Below are 13,882 nucleotides of genomic sequence, written 5' to 3' on the forward strand. Positions count from 1 at the left end.
CCTCACTCTGATTGGGCAGCGTCTGTTGCCCTGGCTCCGCCTGTTTTTCTTCCCTAGCGATTGACGGGCCTGCACCGGAGGGGTGGGGCGGGGCGGTAGGAGCGAGAGTGTGTATAGGGGCGGGCGGGCGGGGCGGGGCGAGTGGGGGAGGGGCGGGCGGGGGGCGGCGGTTGGGCAGAGTCGCCTCCAAGGAGGAGGAAGGAGGGCGAGCGAGGAGGATGGCGGAGTCGCGGCTTCTGACGGTAACTAGGGGCCGCTGAGGCGGGAGGGTGCCTGTTGGCCGGTTCTTCCTGCCTTCCTTCCTGCCCGTCGGGCGGTCGGGCGGGCTGTCGATAGGGGGAGGCCCCGCGCGTCCTGACAGGCGCGAGCCGGCGGGGCCGGGGCGAGGCCCGAGGGGCCGGGGCCCTGGGAGGCGCCGCCGCCGCCGCTTTCCTGGGTGCTGTCTCCGGGAGGGCCGGGCCCTAGTAGCCGGCTCTCGTGCGGAGCCCACAGCCGAGCGCCGAGAGCGAGCCGGCCGGCTGACAGCGTCCGGGGCCGGGCCTGCGGTGGCGGCGGGCGACCAGGACAGCGCCCGGGCGAGGACTAAACCGGCTCGAGAACCGGGGCCGGGGGCGCCCGGAGAACGGTGCTGCTCCACTGGGCTCCCGGGGTCACCGCGCCCAAGCTGCCGGGCGCCCCGTGGGCGTGTGAATCGTTGGCGGGGGCCCTGGCGCGGCGGTAGTGCTACGGGGTGGAGTCTTTCCTCGCCCCTTCCCCAAAGCCCACCGCGCTCTCCCCGTCTTCTCTCCGTTCCTTGAAGAGTGGTGAGTCGGCTTTGGGTGTGTTGCTTGGTGAAGCGAGTTGTAGGCATCCAGGACTGCTCTGTTGGACATGCCTAATGGCAACCTCTTTCCGCGGTAGATTTTAGGGACAGAGGAAAAGTACTCTTCTTTCCCGCCCCCCCCCCCCCCCGCCCCATGCTAGAGGCTTCAGGACAAAACGATTTTTCCCCAGCCCCTCAGTATCCATTGTTTTGTACCATCCCCCTCCCCCCTTTCCTAGGTAGAAGAATAATGACGCCAAGCCATTAATTGCTCCTTTTTTAAAAAAAATCAACAGAGGGTTTGTGTAATTGTGTTAATATGGATGTACAAACAGGTGAAATGAATACCGTTTCGGTAGTTGAAAAGAAGATGCTTTTGAGTGTGTGTGTGTTTCATTAAGCCTTCAACCCTTGCAGTTGGTGATTTGATTTTCTTGTCTGTTGCTTTGTATTATAATGGGGGTGATGAGAATAAAAGAGGAAGCAATGTTTTGCAACCTACCCAAAAAAATGTTTTCTAAGTCTTTGGGGATGCTGAAGCAAAATTGGGTTGCAGATGTGGACTGTATAGTATTTGCCTCCCTCACGATAAGTAACAACAGTCTACATCTAAGCTTACACCTGTGCGGTTTTGTACACTTCTTCATAAATGTCAGCACTTTCTCGTATCTGCTCAGAGTAATGGATAATTGTATCTAAAACTATTTTTTGTTATGTTTTTCAGAATCTTAGGGTACACTTGTGTAACTAAGTATTTTTTATCTAAATGTAGCATCAACACTGAAAGATTGTCTTAATTTTAAAAACCTGTTTATTAGTTGCTAACCTCTACCCTCAGCTTTACATGCCATAGCCCTTGTAACTGTTTGTTACTATGTATTTGAAGAGACGTAGCTATTGGGTACAATTTGTAACATTCAGTAAGCTTAGTTCATAGTTTGAATTTGTCAAGTGTTGATGTTTTCTATGTGACAGTGACAAGAATTATTAGGAATAAGTATGTAAATGACCATTCCCAACATAAGGATCTCAGACTGAATGTGATAAATCTTTTAAATACTAATTTGGAAATCAGGTACACTGTAAAAGTTTTATTTAATTATGAATATGCATTTAAAAATAGCAGAGAAATAAAGGCTTTGTCTTAAGTTTTGTGACTTTCAGATGGCTTAAATGTAAGATAAAGCTGACATATAAAACTGTATTCTTGAAATGCCAGTTTGGAGATATGGACTTGGTCTATCTCTAAGGTTACTACTTTTCCCAAAGTGTTCAGTTTTTGAAGAAAACATTTATCTCAGGTTGGCACTTGTTTTCTGGTTTCTGATAATACAATTTTCAAGTGTTTAAGATTTTCTCTTATTTGTTATGAATTGTTGTGGATTAAAGAGTGATATTAAGAAATACATTAATAACTTGCAGATGGATTTTTTTTTAGTTTTTAAACTACTGTATTCAGAAAGTTGATCAGAGCTGTGTTTTGATAATTGTAGCAAGTAAGACTCATACAACAACTTGTGAACTAGAAACCAGTCAGAAATGTGAAACATTCCACTTTTCAAAAGGAGCACTAAAATTATAAATTCTTTTGTTATGCTTGATGGAATTATACTTTTTAAATATTGTTTCTTCAGTGACTTGGGACAGGGCTTGTCCCACGTTCAAGAGAGATACAAACTGGAATTCTATGTGGAATGCTCATAGATGGCTTCTGAATAGCTGCTGGTTTTTTTTTTTGCCTTGGCTTACCTATATGGATTTTGAGGGGAAGCGTGAATAAAATTGAAATTCTTTGTTATCCAGACAGTTAAATTGCATTCATATTTGTTTTAAACATATGCTGGATTATCAATATCTGTTGTGTAATTTAGTATTTCTGTAAGACGTGTTCTTTAAACAGTTTAAATAGTTTTTAGATTTTATATATCATCTTATGAGAAAAAATATCAAAATCTGTTGTGTTTTTTTACTAAAAAATATACACTAACCCTGACATACAGATATAAGGATGAAGTTTTTTGGAGGTTGAAGATTAAATGAAAGACTATATCTTTATAGGATTCAGTTCACTATATCATTCATGTATCATTCATGAATGGAAAAGCATAGAATCTATGCTTTTAGTAATAAAAACCCCAAACAAGGCCAAAACACCCCCAAAACAATAAAAAAACCCCAGAAAAACAAGTTGACCCCAAGTCCTTCAGTCAGTTCTGAGGTCTATAGCTTGGGCTTGGTGGAAGTGTTCTTTTTTTTTGGGGTGGTGGTGGTGGTGGTGGTGGTGGAAGTGTTCTTGAACTAGTTTATATCAATTAGGAGAGGAAACTTAGATACAGAAATGCCAAAGTTTTATAAGACTAGTGGGGAATTAGTAAATACTTTGTTATAGATGAATTAGAAATTGGCTGTCATTTAGCAGCAGAGTGGTAAAGTACTTTTATGTGGTACTTGAGAAATGACTACTGCAGATACTAAATTGGTTGCTATTTTTGCTTATTGTTGGACTTACATTTCATGCATTACATGTTATACATTAGGCATATTATAATTAATAATTTAAGGTTAAATCTTTAACCCGCTAAATAATATATAAAAGTTAAATCTTTAACCCGCTAAAGAATATATATGTAAAATATAAAAATTAAATCTTTAACCCGCTAAAGAATATATATGTAAAATTTGCTATTCCTGTCTTCTGAATTTTACATTGTATCAAAGTTGTGTGCTGTAGGTCTTTCTGGAAATATTTTTTTCTGTTAATGTAATAAAGTTTGTATTTTCCTAACTACACTGACTTTTAAAATATGAAAAATTTCTGAGTTACAAGGTGACCTATGGTGTGCTTGAACTTGATATATTATAGAGTGTTCTGAAATCTAATTGTCAACCAGTGCAGGTAGAAAAGAGCATGCATAAGTCTAAGAAACTGAGTTATGTTCTAAAATACGTAACTGCATTATTTTAAGGTAAACTAATGTTCCTTCTGTCTTTGGCATTTTCTCCTGATTCCCAGTTTTTCAGCACATCATCTTTAACTCAGCAAATCAAAGTTCTAACATGTGAAAAGAGTATTCTAATTACAGAGGGCTCTTCAGCTTTTGAGATGTTGGTAACATATGTGCTTTTTGAGAAAGTATGATATTGCCATTATCAAGATTTAAAGAACTAATTAGATTATTTCACACTATATGTCTCATTCCAACTTTTCTAAAGATTAGAACTGATTGCAAAAAGTAGTTCATGCTGTAAAAGGTAAAGGTTTTTTTTATCGGAAAGAATGAACAAATTGCTTGAAGCTAAAACATTACAGGTGACCTTAAAAGAGGGTATAATTGGTCCCTATGTGAAATGAACCTGAAAGACTTTTATGAAGTATTTTGGCATGTCTGTCTTCTAATGTTCATAGCACTGTGAACACACAGTTTAAGCATTTTATTTGCCCTCAAACACTATTTATAAATCTTGAAAATATAATTAAGTAATTTCACAGTTGACAGATAAGTCTTTTTTCTTTTAGTTTTTCTGATGTCTTTGAGGTAAAGTAGAATGACTTTTTCTGACACAGGTAATGTCTAGAATTTGAGTTAGTTTCATCAGTTAAATTTGGGCTTTCTCAGTGTCCACTTTTGTGTTGTACAACAGTCCTTCCTGCTTTCAGGACTTTCACAATTTTGCAGATAGTCTTTAAGTTAACTTTTAAATTTTGTTCTATAAATACTTCTTACTAACTAGTTTCATACTCACTAATGTCATAGACCTTCTACTGAGTGCCATGTGTGTCCCATACTGTGAGGGAACAGGAATAAATATACTATGTTTCCTGCTTTCAGTAAGTTCACGGTTTGTTGCATGAACGGGACAAACAGTAAATTGTTTTACAATGTGACAAGCGCTTTGATAGCAGTATACACTGAAGAACTCAGATGAGTTAAGATTCAGACTGCATGTATAACCAGCAATGCTTACTGAAGGTTACAACCTGAACTAACTCTTGAGGAATAAGTTGGATAGGTAGAGGGTAGAAAAAGCATAGAAGTTAGAGATGTTAAGGTCCATTGGAGAACTGCAGGGAATAACAGTTTGGAGTCCATGTATGACCTAATCTTTTAAGTGATACAGTAGGCTCTCATTAAAGTTATCATTTTTAGAGATTGTTCTGTCTTGTGTACCTCATTTAATTTGGGCCTTGAACTATGGATCTCCATTAATGTTGGGGAGCTGCTCCAAATTATTATTTAAAACTTTTAACTGTATATTTTCCATTAATATTTTAATTAAATACAAGAACATATCAGCCTAATGTGGAATAATTCTGAGAATTAGAACTTGGATAATGATAAAATGTTTCAAAATCATATTTAAATATATATTTCTCAGCATGTATGCATCATGTTAAGGTAACATTTATGAATTTCCTTCCTTAGAACTCACGGTAAGGTTTTATTATACAAACATTTAAAATGTACTCTTCTGAGAACATTAAAAACACCTCTTCGGGCTTCCCTGGTGGCGCAGTGGTTGGGAATCTGCCTGCCAATGCAGGGGACACGGGTTCGTGCCCCAGTCCGGGAAGATCCCACATGCCGCGGAGCGGCTGGGCCCGTGAGCCATGGCCGCTGAGCCTGCGCGTCCGGAGCCTGTGCTCTGCAACAGGGAGAGGCCACAACAGTGAGAGGCCCGCGTACCGCAAAAAAAAGCACAAAAGAAACACAAAACAACAACAACAAAAACAACCTCTTCTCATACTTATTTCAAAGTGTCACTGTTTGCTTTAGGTAAGTCAGACTATGATCAGCAGTTATATCCTGGTAGAAGTCTTTATATGGCTTTATATGATTTAAAAGTTCTCTGAACTTGAATATTAAGTAATTTTTCATATAGGATGATTTAATACTTATTTGAGGGCACAATGAGGGACCTTATTTGTCATTCCAAACTTCATTCCCTCCAAAATGCCATAGTTTTCCCATTTAAAAATTCTTGTGTTGCTTTTTTTTTTTTGGTTTTGATTCTTCCTGTTATTTTCATTATAGAAATCTGAGAAATCCTTTTTAAATGTTCACGTTTTAGCAATTACCTCATAAATATTATAACATTTCACTTATCTCAAGGTTATTTTTTAGGAAACTAAAACGTTTCTGGTATCATCTCTTTGGATACGACCCCATGCTCTCTGCACCTGGCTAACTTCCTATAATTGCCCTTCAGGCCTCCATATCATATCCTTGGGGAGGCCTTTGATCTCTAGTTAGGTTCTCCTGTTTTAAGGTCCCTTACCACACCTGTATTTCCTTTTTATAAGACTAAATTATTTTTGTAACGATGTGTTTGTCTGTTTTTTTGCTAGACTGTAAGCTTCATGATGAGCATCAAGTATGTCCGCCGCCTTTACTACCATTTCTCCAGTATACAATGTCTTGACTTTGTAGGCTCTTAATAGAAAATTAGTTTAAATTAATAGTCTCGGGCCCCCAAACAAACAGGCCACTGAAAAGAACAAAGAGTTGTCATAGTGCTTTTGCTCTTAAACACATTTCCTGCTCTTAGAATCCCCTAGGTCTTAATTGAGGGCTCTCTAAACTCTTAAAATGTACAATTTAAAAAAGTTTGTTAACCAAATTTAAAAAGGACTGGGGTACTCCTCGAGGCCACATGAAAGTTGAAAATAAGAGCAAGGGTAAAATACTTAAAAAGCAGATATAACACATTTAAAAGAATATAGCAGTTTAAGGCAAATTTATGGGATAAACATTTGAAATCTTTTTAAGATGTCATTTGTTTTATATGGAGAACAGTGTAGCAAAAATGATGTAGGATCATGACGAGATTAATTGCTGTTAGTAAATTTTGTTAAAGATGACACAGGAGCATGTATTATAGTTCAGAAAGATTTCCATCTAAAATGATACAATTAAGAATTTTAATGTGTTAACCTTTTGTTATTGGGAAGATTCGCTTAATGAGACGAAACGTAATAGGTATTGTAAGTATTTACTGAGTAAAACCAAGTTGAAGCAAATAATTGTCTGAAAGTACTGAATCAGTGCAGTATAATATTACTGCCTTAAAGTTTGTAGGTTTTATACCTACCATGTGTTTCTTTATGTACTGAGGTATGAAATATGTAAAATTGAGTAACAACATGTTTTCATCAGTTTTGAATGAAAACATACCTGTTGCAACGATATGACAGAATGACGTAAATATTTCTGCAACTTTTAAACTGTTAAAGAGAGTAAGTTTTGTTTATTTATTTATTTTTGGTATTTCTTGGTAACCTGGACTGGAAAAATTAGATTGCAGGTCATAATTACTTCTTTGCTTGGGTGACCTGAAATAGATTATATTTAATTCAACTTTGTTTTTTATATCTTCTGGGATAAAGAATTTGATATTTCACTGAAGGGCTTTAGTTCTGGTTCATATAAATTGCATTTTGTCTTAGTTTTGTAACCTGTTGAATTCTCTGAGTATTATAAGGATAGGTAAAAGAGCTAGTTATTTCTTATTTGTTGCTAAAACAAATACTGGTTTATCTACCATGTGTTAATTACAGTTTTAAACTCATAGAAATGGGATGCTTATATACCAGGGAGCTTAAAATAGTAAGGTTTTATGATTTAATCTTGAAAATAGTTATTTCTGTACTTTGGAAGTAGGGATTTGAAATTCTTAATACTAGAAATATGGCCTAGTTTCAGAACACCCACTAAGCAACTGTGGAAACTCAGCATGTTAAATGGTTTGTAGTGCTGCAATATTTTTTAATTTTTCCCACCTCCTGTTATATAATAGCTTATAGTAGTACGCACAGAACATGAGTATTTAGGACAAGAACAAAGTGTGTTGAAGTGCCAAAACATGTGAGACTGTCGGGCTTTGGGCAGTAAGGACCTAAAGGTGATCAAATATAATGATGGTCAGTGAGTGAGTGAGTGACATAGATCAGGTAGTAATGTTTTAGGTTGCAAATAAGGCATGAAAAGCAAGAATTGTTTTGGGGCTTGAGAAAAATGACTTTTTAAAAATGGAGTCACTATTTTTGAAGCACAAACATTGAAAAAAAATCTATTAAAATTTAATATTTTTATTTAAAAAGTTTGACAACTGATGTAAACATTTCCATCATGCTTGTGTACAGGACTTAAATATATCAGTGGAAATAATTTTAAACATTTCCCCTAGAATGTTGTGCAACCCAAACGTTGCAGCGTTGTGTCAGACTGTGAGAACCAGATACTGAAACTGATTAGAAACTAAATATAAAGAATGAAATCCACTAGTTTATATCCATTGTTCAGGATAGTATATTGTGAAGGCATTTGGTAAAACATACTTTTACCAGCTTATTTTGTTAATTAAAAAAGGGACTGAGTTGATCTACACTAATTATAATATCAAGCAAATGGATATTAGAGTTAAATGTCTCAGTTTAAAGATTTTTGTGATATGAAAAAGGAATGACAATAAATTTGCCTTAAAAGTCAGCTATATAATTTTTAGAGTCAGCTCTGTCAACACTTTGATGCATAACTAATTATCTGCATACAAAAATATAAAAAACTTATCTGACCTTTTTTCAACAGGAGCACACTTATGCCTGACATTTCCATACACACACACACACACACACACACACACACACTGTGATAATTGATATAATAATAATGATCCTGTGGTAAGATCGTGAAGATTTTTGTTTTATCAAAGAAAGTTGAAATTGTTTCATATAATTGAAGTTTTGCTATATTTTATTATATTCAAATTCTTTGAAGATGAATGATCTGCAAATGTAGATTCATGTCTAAAAATACAAATAATTTATTAATTGACACATCTTTTTTCTGACCATACCATTATCCAGTTTTTATAACTAACAATTTGATAATATTTGAGTTGCTTCTGAGAGTAATTGAAATTAAGTAAGGCCAAATAATGTTTTACCTTTCTGGCATAATTTAAGTACTATATCACTTGCAACCTGCACATTACTAAATGGGATTTACATCTTTGTGGTGTAAGAATTTTTTTACATCACAGCTTCTGTAAAGTAGGTGGGAATCATATTTTGCAGTTATAGTCACACAATAGTAGATGGTACATGCCAGTTGGGAACTGGTTAGATTTAATGTGTTAAGTTACAAAAATAGATGTGTGGGGTTTTTTTTAATGTATATTCAAAACTATAAGCGAGGGATGCCTGTCAATATTTAGAGTAGCTTCTGATGGGAGAAATTCTTTATTAACCCTAAGTTAAATTGGGCCGGGTTGCTCAACGTATTTCTTTTTATCTTGTATGAGGAGGATTTTTTGCTTTGGGATATTTTAAAAAATGTAATACAGAGATAACAAGATTATATTTTTAAGGCCCAAAATGCACGGTGTAAATCCTATTTTAACAGCTATTAGGACGACTAGATAAATAATTAGTTGAACATACGGTCTTCATCTAAATAATCTCAAAAATGAACTCTGTGAATGTGAGAAAGGCTATTTGTTTTATAATAATGGCAACTTACTAAATACTGATGCTTGAATGTAAGATACCTTCTTTGAGACCACACTTCTAATCTTGCTATGTGTAGTAAATTTTTTTTGTTTATATTTTTTTCTGACAGTTTCTGAAAAATAGTTTATAGAATGAGTAATGGAAAGGATTTATAATCAGATAAGACCTAGTGAAAGAATGTGTGGGTTTATACATACAAAAACAAAGCAGTTAAATGTAATTAATTTTTAGCTTAAAAGTACTGAAAATCATTTGTTTAAGTTGAAAATACTTTGTGAATACTGTAGTCACCTTAGTGCCTATAACCTAAGATAGCAATTACATTTTATCTCTTGTGCTTTACACTGATAATTAGGTAGCCAGCTTTTTGATTTATTGCCAATTAGCCCATGTTAAATGAAGAGTAAAGTGTATGTTGGGAATACTTAGGTTCTGTGTGACGATTTGAGTTCATTGGAAAGAAAGGCAGTTTAAACAAATATTCACAAGCAAATCTTTGAGATTGTGTGGCATAAGAGTTTTTCAGATAAAGTTTGCTCAAGATATTTGATGTTTATTATTATATCTTAATCATATTGAGACATTTAAATCCCTTCTACCCCACCCCTGCCTTTTCTTTTGCTGGAGAATCTTGCAATTTATATATATATAGTGAGTTGAAGTGTTATACAAGAGGGCTGTAGTCTCAATTATGGATTGACTTTTAGGTTGAATAAACAAATTTTCAATTCTTTGCTTAAAACTTGTTTGCTCAGAATCAAAATTACGTAATAAGTCTTATTCTTTCCCATAAGAAAGAACACCAGATTTCTTGAAAAACTCTCATGTATTTGCTACTATATAAAATTTAGTCCTTCTCCATGTCAGTCCAAACTATTTCATCTTGCCTCTTTACCACAGGGGGGAAAAGCTGAATGAATGAATTTAGAGGTGCTATGAGTTGTACACTCTTGGCATGATTCTAATTAAGATGGACTAATACAGAGCATTTTATTTCTTTATTTACAGCTATTTCTTTAGCCTCCATGAAAAGTACTCTCACCTCATGTTCACTCATGCTGTTTAAGGATGTGTTTTTCCATTTCTCTCTGAACAATAACATTCCCTTGAACATGTTAATTTTGTATGCTTTCTTGATCTTTGGTCTTCCAGTTTTGAAGATTCCTTTTTTTGACTTTTGAACTACAAAAATATATAGCTTTATGTGATTTGGAGGGGAGAGCAGTTTATTGTCCTTTAAACTATGTAAAAGAGTAAGGAGCATTTCAGATCTTTAAAAACAAAGGAAAATAGTTGAAATGTTGCCATTTTTAGGTATTCATTAAAAAATCGGAGTGATTTAGAGTTAATTTTAGGTAGAGTATAGGGAAAACTTGCAATGAGACAAGGTTTTTGTCTTTGCTTATTGTTCAACTGTCTTCAGCAAGTGTTTAATACATGCTTATTGAGTGCTTAACAAAAAGTTAATAGTATCTTTGAAGTTGTAAAGTACTTTAGAGTAGAAATTGTAAGGAGGCTGCTATTTAGTAGGGTAGATAAAGCCAAGTTAACAAATATTTATAATTCTTTCAGTAAATATAACTCCCAGGTATTATTTATAAATATTAGGATACAACTGTGAAAAAGACAGAAGGCTCCCTGTTTTCCCACTACTTTAAATGAGAGAGTCAGACAACTAACCTGACAAATATGATACAGTGTGAAAAATATTCTAATGGGGGAGTTTTAAATGGGAGCACAGAGCGGGGGGAGGCAGTATTCAGAAAGGCTTTTGAGTAGTCAAGAAAGGCTTCCCTGACTTCTGAACTGAGATCTGAAGGATACATGGAGTTAGCTCAATGAAGAACTGTAAACCTGTTTCTGGTCGAATGAAATAGCTCATGCAAAGTCCTGGGGACAAGAGATAGCAGGACTTGCTATGGGATCTGAAAGAAGTTCATGTGACCAGAGGACAAGGTGGGGAATGTTGGAGTTATGGCAGGCGAAGTCAGGGGCCAGATATTGAAAGGCTTGGTAGTTATTGCTAAGAATTTTGGATTTTATCCTGAGGGCTGTGTTTGTGGGGCCACCTATTCTCCCCTCCAAGTGTTCTAAATTGGACAGTTGCTTGATTAGATTTGAATATTTGAATGATCACTCTAATTACAGTGTAGTGGTTAGGTTAGGGACAGGATGGGGAGTGCATGTTGTGAGACCAGTTACAAAGCTATTAGAGGAGAGTATTCAGTGTACCCTGGAACAGGGTAGTGGCAATGAGAATGAAGAGAAGTTGAAGAGTCAGGAGAAGTTTTATGGGAAGAATGGGTAGGATTTAGTGATTGTTAGGATATGAAAGTTGAAGGAGAGAGAGGAGTCAGGATGATTCCAGGATTCATGACTCCCTCCCACTCTTTTTAGTTGATTCCTTCTTAGATGTTATCTCTTTTAAGAAGAAGCCTGAGTCCCCCAAACTCCAAGGCTGGTTTAAGTGCCTTCTCTTTGTGCTTCAACAGCTCTTACCACACTATGTTTTTTGCCTTTTCCACTTGTTGGTGAGCTTACAGGTAAGGACTTTGCCTTGTTATTGTTGCATACTTAGCATCTTGCACAGTGCATAGCATTTAGTATGTATTAAATAAAATGTTGACTGGATGAAAATACAGTTTTTATATTTATAAAAATTGAAATATTCATAAATGGAGGGAAAGACTGGTTTCTGAACTGCCAATATTCAAAAACTTGGTTTATAACTTCAGTGTGAATCAGATCACTCCAGGTACTTTTGAATATCTCTTGTAAAACAATGTACATTACAATTCACATCTGAAGTATTGAATATATTTAGTTCCTCATGAGCTGTTGTAGACTAATTTAAATGGGCTTTGATTATGTTGAGCTCCTCTTGTATTATATATTCAGGTTTTCTTTATAAGTACATTTTATTATCCTTTGTCAGGTTAAAAGTGAACATAACCAAACTATCATTTTCTGTTTCAAAATGAACATACCTTTTCCCCCCTCCCTGATTATAAAAGGAGGGAATGCTTATTGTATATATTAAAAAAATAATACAGAGATAAATAAAAGTGAAAGCCATCCTAATAACCAAGGGTAAACATTGCTATCATTTGATGGGTGTTTTTTAGACTTTAAGATTTTATATATATTTATATAGATAGATAGATAGATGAACAATATGATTAAGTTAAAAATCGAGAGAAAATATTATATATAATTACATGTATTTATATGTATGTGTATATATATGCGTATATATATATACACACACATATATATCTCCTTCATTGGAAGAATTCTGATAACTAGTATGTAAACAAATAACTCAATAGTAATGGGGTGCTAAACTTAAATTCCTACAGGAGATCAGGCAGGTAACATAAGTGAACTCAGTAAGGTTAATATATGAGATTGTTAAGTTGGAGAGCACTGGGTGGGCACAACTTCTATTTAGCACCAGTTGCTTTTTGTCATTAAGAAATGTTAACCCAGTGGTGCCCACTTTTTTTGAATTTTTAAAAATGAAAGTAGAGGTCTGAATTTGTATGTGAAGCTCCCATTTATTAAATATTGGCACTGTAAGAAAAATTTAAACCACAATGTGTGTTAAAAATAGTGTAGCTATGGTCTGTTTTTTGTCTGAATACCACAAATAGTGAAAGAATGGAAAGATTTGTTCACCCTCACTAATCAAGGAAGTATAGATTAGATAATATATCATTTTTCATACATCAGATTGACAAAAACGAGAACAAATAATAATTGGCAATATTGGGAGAGTATAAATTGATGCCATCTCTTTAGAAGAAGACAGTTTGGAACTACCCATAAATATTTAAAATGCACATTAGATTTGACCAAACAGTCTGCTTTCAGGAATCTGCTTTATGGAAATACTGGTTCCTGTGTATGAAGATTTATGTTGGTTGAAGCATTGTTTGTACTGGCCAAAAAAAAAAAAAGGCTAATAGAAGCAACCTAAATGTCAGTTGATATGAGAATGATTAAGTAAATTATGGTGTAGTCATACCACAAATTATAGCAATGAAAAGGAACGAACTATATCTGTATTCTTGTATAGAAAGAGTCCATAATTTACTGTTTATCATTTATGAACAAAGTTATAATTTTATACATAAATTTATACTGCATGTATATGCTGTCATTTTAAATGTCTAAATGATACTCCATTGTGTGGCACCATAATTTATTGAGACTACTGATGTACATGTAGGTTATTTCTAATGTTTTGCTATTTATATGCACATTGCTATGAACACTTTTTAACATTTGTATTCGTAGTGTTGTCTCCAAAGATAAATACCCTTTGTATATTATGTAGTAACATATTAAATATCTGAACTTTCATAGGTACTTTGAAGAAATACATTTGTCTCTGAGAGTTTGCTATTTATGACCTTGGATCTGAGTAAACGTACCTTAGGCATAGTAGTCAGAGAACTAATCAGAAAACTAGCATTGTGTTCAGTCATCCTAGATTCCTTAACGTTTTTAAGGGTACTGATTTTTAAGTACTGATTTTTATCTGATCAGTATATGCTTATGATACAAAG

The 13,882-nt window shown here is 35.5% G+C and overlaps 1 protein-coding gene across 3 annotated transcripts in view; it reads left to right on the forward strand.

The window, feature by feature from the left end:
• The first annotated feature begins 172 nt into the window (after positions 1 to 172).
• SHOC2 (SHOC2 leucine rich repeat scaffold protein) overlaps positions 173 to 13,882 on the forward strand; it is a 111,967-nt gene continuing 98,257 nt past the window's right edge. For 2 of the 3 annotated variants that reach the window (XM_082673717.1, XM_082673719.1), the window contains exon 1: positions 174 to 242. The gene's annotated coding sequence lies outside the window, so the exon portion shown is untranslated. Of the gene's footprint in view, positions 243 to 13,882 lie in introns of all 3 variants that reach the window. The other variant, XM_082673718.1, reaches the window with a different exon arrangement.

This window comes from Grampus griseus, assembly GCF_964374135.1.
Source record: "Grampus griseus genome assembly, chromosome: 16".
In the NCBI taxonomy this organism is placed as follows: Eukaryota; Metazoa; Chordata; class Mammalia; order Artiodactyla; family Delphinidae; genus Grampus; species Grampus griseus.